Below are 8896 nucleotides of genomic sequence, written 5' to 3' on the forward strand. Positions count from 1 at the left end.
TCGTAGTATTTCATCTCTTATTGACTTCCTGTTCTGTACCAGCCTGCTACCGGCCCTGCAGAAAAGGCAACCCCTTTACAAACTGCAAGAGGCTGGAATTACGCCTGCCAAATTTATTCCTACAAAAACAAACAAGACACGAACCAAGAAACAGGAGCTTAAGAAACACTATCCTAGCAGTTGCCTTCAGCAAACCAGCCCTCCTAGACATTCCCCTTATATAGAGTTCAGTGCGTGGCTTCTCTCTGCCTCCTTCCGAGAAGCCCCATTGCCTTCCTCTGTTTACTCCTAATTGACTGCCTCCTGCATCGGGCGTCCTTGAACAGGGCCAGCTGTGGGTCATCTTCATCCACACTGTCAGGCTCACATAGCTGGGTCTCCGTGGTGACCAAGTGGGAGGGGCCTGGTTGAGGGCTATCATCAGCAAGTTCTTCAAACCCCTCAGCAAGGTCCTCAACACCCCCCTCCTCCTCTGAGTCGTCCGACCTAACTGCCGAACCCACAGGCTGACCCTGACACCCACTACTGTGCCCCTCCACTCACTTCTCCTTAACATGCAGTTTTGTAGCTTTTAACAGCAGCCTCTAGCAGTTTGAAAGCAAAGAGGGTCCAATCAGCAAGACTTAGCTACTGTGCCCCTCCACCCACTTCTCCTTACCTTGGAGTTTTGTAGCTTTTCCCAGCAGCCTCTAGCAGTTTTAAAGCAAAGAGGGTCCAATCAAGGACTTAGCTACTGTGCCCTTCCACCCACTTCTCCTTAATTCATTGTTTCTTTTAATTGGAGAATTCAATCCATTTATATTTACTGAAATAATTCCACTTTCTTTATCCATTTCAATTACTTATATTTTGGTCTAATCGATCTGGTAGTTCTTTGTTCTCTAAGAAGTCTTTCATCTTTCCCCTTTTGGAGACCTTCCTCTTTCTGTTCTTTTGTTTGTGCGTTTGCTCCTTGGATCTCCTCCTCTGTTTGTTTCTGTTCTTTACTTTCTTCTTGACCTCTTTTTACTCCTTCATCCAGAGTTGATCTATTCTTCTCTTCAAAGTCTTCTGCTTTCCAAATTGAGTCAAGTCTGTATCTTGTATTGTTCCAGTTTATTAAAATGCCTTCTGGTATCAGCCATCTAAAGTTTATGCCATTAGCCATAAGTTTCGTGGTCAAAAAATGGTATTGTCTTCGAGAATCTCTAACTCTCATGGGTATCTGTTTTAAGACCACAATTTCTTTATTTTTATATTGTATTGGTTCATCTCTTACTTTTCGTAGTATTTCATCTCTTATTGACTTCCTGTTCTGTACCAGCCTGCTACCGGCCCTGCAGAAAAGGCAACCCCTTTACAAACTGCAAGAGGCTGGAATTACGCCTGCCAAATTTATTCCTACAAAAACAAACAAGACACGAACCAAGAAACAGGAGCTTAAGAAACACTATCCTAGCAGTTGCCTTCAGCAAACCAGCCCTCCTAGACATTCCCCTTATATAGAGTTCAGTGCGTGTCTTCTCTCTGCCTCCTTCCGAGAAGCCCCATTGCCTTCCTCTGTTTACTCCTAATTGACTGCCTCCTGCATCGGGCGTCCTTGAACAGGGCCAGCTGTGGGTCATCTTCATCCACACTGTCAGGCTCACATAGCTGGGTCTCCGTGGTGACCAAGTGGGAGGGGCCTGGTTGAGGGCTATCATCAGCAAGTTCTTCAAACCCCTCAGCAAGGTCCTCAACACCCCCCTCCTCCTCTGAGTCGTCCGACCTAACTGCCGAACCCACAGGCTGACCCTGACACCCACTACTGTGCCCCTCCACTCACTTCTCCTTAACATGCAGTTTTGTAGCTTTTAACAGCAGCCTCTAGCAGTTTGAAAGCAAAGAGGGTCCAATCAGCAAGACTTAGCTACTGTGCCCCTCCACCCACTTCTCCTTACCTTGGAGTTTTGTAGCTTTTCCCAGCAGCCTCTAGCAGTTTAAAAGCAAAGAGGGTCCAATCAAGGACTTAGCTACTGTGCCCCTCCACCCACTTCTCCTTAACTTGCAGTTTTGTAGGTTATCCCAGCAGCCTCTAGCAGTTTAAAAGCAAAGAGGGTCCAATCAAGGACTTAGCTACTGTGCCCTTCCACCCACTTCTCCTTAATTCATTGTTTCTTTTAATTGGAGAATTCAATCCATTTATATTTACTGAAAAAATTCCACTTTCTTTATCCATTTCAATTACTTATATTTTGGTCTAACCGATCTGGTAGTTCTTTGTTCTCTAAGAAGTCTTTCATCTTCCCCCTTTTGGAGACCTTCCTCTTTCTGTTCTTTTGTTTGTGCGTTTGCTCCTTGGATCTCCTCCTCTGTTTGTTTCTGTTCTTTACTTTCTTCTTGACCTCTTTTTACTCCTTCATCCAGAGTTGATCTATTCTTCTCTTCAAAGTCTTCTGCTTTCCAAATTGAGTCAAGTCTGTATCTTGTATTGTTCCAGTTTATTAAAATGCCTTCTGGTATTACCTTGGAGTTTTGTAGCTTTTCCCAGCAGCCTCTAGCAGTTTAAAAGCAAAGAAGGTCCAATCAAGGACTTAGCTACTGTGCCCCTCCACCCACTTCTCCTTAACATACAGTTGTGTAGCTTCTCCCAGCAGCCTCTAGCAGTTTAAAAGCAAAGAGGGTCCAATCAAGGACTTAGCTACTGTGCCCCTCCACCCACTTATCCTTAACTTGCAGTTTTGTAGCTTTTCCCAGCAGCCTCTAGCAGTTTAAAAGCAAAGAGGGTCCAATCAGCAAGTCTTAGCTACTGTGCCCCTCCACCCACTTTTCCTTAACTTACAGTTGTGTAGCTTTTCCCAGCAGCCTCTAGCAGTTTAAAAGCAAAGAGGGTCCAATCAGCAAGTCTTAGCTACTGTGCCCCTCCACCGACTTATCCTTAACTTGCAGTTTTGTAGCTTTTCCCCGCAGCCTCTAGCAGTTTAAAAGCAAAGAGGGTCCAATCAAGGACTTAGCTACTGTGCCCTTCCACCCACTTCTCCTTAATTCATTGTTTCTTTTAATTGGAGAATTCAATCCATTTATATTTACTGAAATAATTCCACTTTCTTTATCCATTTCAATTACTTATATTTTGGTCTAATCGATCTGGTAGTTCTTTGTTCTCTAAGAAGTCTTTCATCTTTCCCCTTTTGGAGACCTTCCTCTTTCTGTTCTTTTGTTTGTGCGTTTGCTCCTTGGATCTCCTCCTCTGTTTGTTTCTGTTCTTTACTTTCTTCTTGACCTCTTTTTACTCCTTCATCCAGAGTTGATCTATTCTTCTCTTCAAAGTCTTCTGCTTTCCAAATTGAGTCAAGTCTGTATCTTGTATTGTTCCAGTTTATTAAAATGCCTTCTGGTATCAGCCATCTAAAGTTTATGCCATTAGCCATAAGTTTCGTGGTCAAAAAATGGTATTGTCTTCGAGAATCTCTAACTCTCATGGGTATCTGTTTTAAGACCACAATTTCTTTATTTTTATATTGTATTGGTTCATCTCTTACTTTTCGTAGTATTTCATCTCTTATTGACTTCCTGTTCTGTACCAGCCTGCTACCGGCCCTGCAGAAAAGGCAACCCCTTTACAAACTGCAAGAGGCTGGAATTACGCCTGCCAAATTTATTCCTACAAAAACAAACAAGACACGAACCAAGAAACAGGAGCTTAAGAAACACTATCCTAGCAGTTGCCTTCAGCAAACCAGCCCTCCTAGACATTCCCCTTATATAGAGTTCAGTGCGTGGCTTCTCTCTGCCTCCTTCCGAGAAGCCCCATTGCCTTCCTCTGTTTACTCCTAATTGACTGCCTCCTGCATCGGGCGTCCTTGAACAGGGCCAGCTGTGGGTCATCTTCATCCACACTGTCAGGCTCACATAGCTGGGTCTCCGTGGTGACCAAGTGGGAGGGGCCTGGTTGAGGGCTATCATCAGCAAGTTCTTCAAACCCCTCAGCAAGGTCCTCAACACCCCCCTCCTCCTCTGAGTCGTCCGACCTAACTGCCGAACCCACAGGCTGACCCTGACACCCACTACTGTGCCCCTCCACTCACTTCTCCTTAACATGCAGTTTTGTAGCTTTTAACAGCAGCCTCTAGCAGTTTGAAAGCAAAGAGGGTCCAATCAGCAAGACTTAGCTACTGTGCCCCTCCACCCACTTCTCCTTACCTTGGAGTTTTGTAGCTTTTCCCAGCAGCCTCTAGCAGTTTTAAAGCAAAGAGGGTCCAATCAAGGACTTAGCTACTGTGCCCCTCCACCCACTTCTCCTTAACTTGCAGTTTTGTAGGTTATCCCAGCAGCCTCTAGCAGTTTAAAAGCAAAGAGGGTCCAATCAAGGACTTAGCTACTGTGCCCTTCCACCCACTTCTCCTTAATTCATTGTTTCTTTTAATTGGAGAATTCAATCCATTTATATTTACTGAAAAAATTCCACTTTCTTTATCCATTTCAATTACTTATATTTTGGTCTAACCGATCTGGTAGTTCTTTGTTCTCTAAGAAGTCTTTCATCTTCCCCCTTTTGGAGACCTTCCTCTTTCTGTTCTTTTGTTTGTGCGTTTGCTCCTTGGATCTCCTCCTCTGTTTGTTTCTGTTCTTTACTTTCTTCTTGACCTCTTTTTACTCCTTCATCCAGAGTTGATCTATTCTTCTCTTCAAAGTCTTCTGCTTTCCAAATTGAGTCAAGTCTGTATCTTGTATTGTTCCAGTTTATTAAAATGCCTTCTGGTATTACCTTGGAGTTTTGTAGCTTTTCCCAGCAGCCTCTAGCAGTTTAAAAGCAAAGAGGGTCCAATCAGCAAGTCTTAGCTACTGTGCCCCTCCACCGACTTATCCTTACTCGCAGTTGTGGAGCTTTTCCCAGCAGCCTCTAGCAGTTTAAAAGCAAAGAGGGTCCAATCAAGGACATAGCTTCTGTGCCCTTCCACCCACTTCTCCTTAACTTACAGTTGTGTAGCTTTTCCCAGCAGCCTCTGGCAGTTTGAAAGCAAAGAGGGTCTAATGAAGGACTTAGCTACTGTGCCCCTCCACCCACTTTTCCTTAACTTACAGTTGTGCAGCTTTTCCCAGCAGCCTCTAGCAGTTTAAAAGCAAAGAGGGTCCAATCAGCAAGTCTTAGCTACTGTGCCCCTCCACCGACTTATCCTTACTCGCAGTTGTGGAGCTTTTCCCAGCAGCCTCTAGCAGTTTAAAAGCAAAGAGGGTCCAATCAAGGACTTAGCTACTGTGCCCTTCCACCCACTTCTCCTTAATTCATTGTTTCTTTTAATTGGAGAATTCAATCCATTTATATTTACTGAAAAAATTCCACTTTCTTTATCCATTTCAATTACTTATATTTTGGTCTAACCGATCTGGTAGTTCTTTGTTCTCTAAGAAGTCTTTCATCTTCCCCCTTTTGGAGACCTTCCTCTTTCTGTTCTTTTGTTTGTGCGTTTGCTCCTTGGATCTCCTCCTCTGTTTGTTTCTGTTCTTTACTTTCTTCTTGACCTCTTTTTACTCCTTCATCCAGAGTTGATCTATTCTTCTCTTCAAAGTCTTCTGCTTTCCAAATTGAGTCAAGTCTGTATCTTGTATTATTCCAGTTTATTAAAATGCCTTCTGGTATCAGCCATCTAAAGTTTATGCCATTAGCCATAGGTTTCGTGGTCAAAAAATGGTATTGTCTTCGAGAATCTCTAACTCTCTTGGGTATCTGTTTTAAGACCACAATTTCTTTATTTTTATATTGTATTGGTTCATCTCTTACTTTTCGTAGTATTTCATCTCTTATTGACTTCCTGTTCTGTACCAGCCTGCTACCGGCCCTGCAGAAGAGGCAACCCCTTTACAAACGGCAAGAGGCTGGAATTACGCCTGCCAAATTTATTACTACAAAAACAAACAAGACACGAACCAAGAAACAGGAGCTTAAGAAACACTATCCGAGCGGTTGCCTTCAGCAAACCAGCCCTCCCAGATATTCCCCTTATATAGAGTTCAGGGTGTGGCTTCTCTCTGCCTCCTTCCGAGAAGCCCCATTGCCTTCCTCTGTTTACTCCTAATTGACTGCCTCCTGCGTCGGGCGTCCTTGAACAGGGCCAGCTGTGGGTCATCTTCATCCACACTGTCAGGCTCACATAGCTGGGTCTCCGTGGTGACCAAGTGGGAGGGGCCTGGTTGAGGGCTATCATCAGCAAGTTCTTCAACCCCCTCAGCAAGGTCTTCAACACTCCCCTCCTCCTCTGAGACGTCCGACCCAACTGCCGAACACACAGGCTGACCCTGACACCCACTACTGTGCCCCTCCACTCACTTTTCCTTAACATGCAGTTTTGTAGCTTTTCCCAGCAGCCTCTAGCAGTTTGAAAGCAAAGAGGGTCCAATCAGCAAGACTTAGCTACTGTGCCCCTCCACCCACTTCTCCTTAACTTGCAGTTTTGTAGGTTTTCCCAGCAGCCTCTAGCAGTTTAAAAGCAAAGAGGGTCCAATCAAGGACTTAGCTACTGTGCCCCTCCACCCACTTCTCCTTAACTTGCAGTTTTGTAGTTTTTCCAAGCAGCCTCTAGCAGTTTGAAAGCAAAGAGGGTCCAATCAAGGACTTAGCTACTGTGCCCTCCACCCACTTCTCCTTAACTTGCAGTTTTGTAGCTTTTCCCAGCAGCCTCTAGCAGTTTGAAAGCAAAGAGGGTCCAATCAGCAAGACTTAGCTACTGTGCCCCTCCACCCACTTCTCCTTAACTTACAGTTGTGTAGCTTTTCCCAGCAGCCTCTGGCACTTTAAAAGCAAAGAGGGTCCAATCAGAAAGACTTAGCTTCTGTGCCCTTCCACCCACTTCTCCTTAAAATGCTGTTTTGTACCATTTTCCAGCAGCCTCTAGCAGTTTAAAAGCAAAGAGGGTCCAATCAAGGACTTAGCTACTTTGCCCCTCCACCCACTTCGCCTTAACTTGCAGTTTTGTAGCTTTTCCCAGCAGCCTCTAGCAGTTTAAAAGCAAAGAGGGTCCAATCAAGGACTTAGCTACTGTGCCCCTCCACCCACTTCTCCTTAACTTACAGTTGTGTAGCTTTTCCCAGCAGCCTCTAGCAGTTTAAAAGAAAAGAGGGTCCAATCAGCAAGTCTTAGCTACTGTGCCCCTCCACCCACTTATCCTTAACTTGCAGTTTTGTAGGTTTTCCCAGCAGCCTCTAGCAGTTTAAAAGAAAAGAGGGTCCAATCAAGGACTTAGCTACTGTGCCCCTCCACCCACTTCTCCTTAACTCGCAGTTTTGTAGCTTTTCCCAGCAGCCTCTAGCAGTTTAAAAGCAAAGAGGGTCCAATCAAGGACTTAGCTACTGTGCCCCTCCACCCACTTCTCCTTAACTTACAGTTGTGTAGCTTTTCCCAGCAGCCTCTGGCACTTTAAAACCAAAGAGGGTCCAATCAAGGACTTAGCTACTGTGCCCCTCCACTCACTTCTCCTTAACTTGCAGTTTTGTAGCTTTTCCCAGCAGCCTCTAGCAGTTTGAAAGCAAAGAGGGTCCAATCAGCAAGACTTAGCTACTGTGCCCCTCCACCCACTTCTCCTTAACTTACAGTTGTGTAGGTTTTCCCAGCAGCCTCTAGCAGTTTGAAAGCAAAGAGGGTCCAATCAGCAAGACTTAGCTACTGTGCCCCTCCACCCACTTCTCCTTAACTTACAGTTGTGTAGCTTTTCCCAGCAGCCTCTAGCAGTTTAAAAGCAAACAGGGTCCAATCAGCAAGTCTTAGCTACTGTGCCCCTCCACCCACTTATCCTTAACTTGCAGTTTTATATGTTATCCCAGCAGCCTCTAGCAGTTTAAAAGCAAAGAGGGTCCAATCAAGGACTTAGCTACTGTGCCCCTCCACCCACTTCTCCTTAACTTGCAGTTTTGTAGCTTTTCCCAGCAGCCTCTAGCAATTTAAAAGCAAAGAGGGTCCAGTCAAGGACTTAGCTACTGTGCCCCTCCACCCACTTCTCCTTAACTTGCAGTTTTGTAGCTTTTCCCAGCAGCCTCTAGCAGTTTAAAAGCAAAGAGGGTCCAATCATCAAGACTTAGCTACTGTGCCCCTCCACCCACTTATCCTTAAAATGCAGTTTTGTAGCATTTCCCAGCAGCCTCTAGCAGTTTAAAAGCAAAGAGGGTCCAATCAAGGACTTAGCTACTTTGCCCCTCCACCCACTTCGCCTTAACTTGCAGTTTTGTAGCTTTTCCCAGCAGCCTCTAGCAGTTTAAAAGCAAAGAGGGTCCAATCAAGGACTTAGCTACTGTGCCCTTCCACCCACTTCTCCTTAATTCATTGTTTCTTTTAATTGGAGAATTCAATCCATTTATATTTACTGAAAAAATTCCACTTTCTTTATCCATTTCAATTACTTATATTTTGGTCTAACCGATGTGGTAGTTCTTTGTTCTCTAAGAAGTCTTTCATCTTCCCCCTTTTGGAGACCTTCCTCTTTCTGTTCTTTTGTTTGTGCGTTTGCTCCTTGGATCTCCTCCTCTGTTTGTTTCTGTTCTTTACTTTCTTCTTGACCTCTTTTTACTCCTTCATCCAGATTTGATCTATTCTTCTCTTCAAAGTCTTCTGCTTTCCAAATTGAGTCAAGTCTGTATCTTGTATTATTCCAGTTTATTAAAATGCCTTCTGGTATCAGCCATCTAAAGTTTATGCCATTAGCCATAGGTTTCGTGGTCAAAAAATGGTATTGTCTTCGAGAATCTCTAACTCTCTTGGGTATCTGTTTTAAGACCACAATTTCTTTATTTTTATATTGTATTGGTTCATCTCTTACTTTTCGTAGTATTTCATCTCTTATTGACTTCCTGTTCTGTACCAGCCTGCTACCGGCCCTGCAGAAGAGGCAACCCCTTTACAAACGGCAAGAGGCTGGAATTACGCCTGCCAAATTTATTCCTACAAAAA

Source organism: Vipera berus (genome assembly GCF_964194415.1).
Source record: "Vipera berus genome assembly, chromosome: W".
In the NCBI taxonomy this organism is placed as follows: Eukaryota; Metazoa; Chordata; class Lepidosauria; order Squamata; family Viperidae; genus Vipera; species Vipera berus.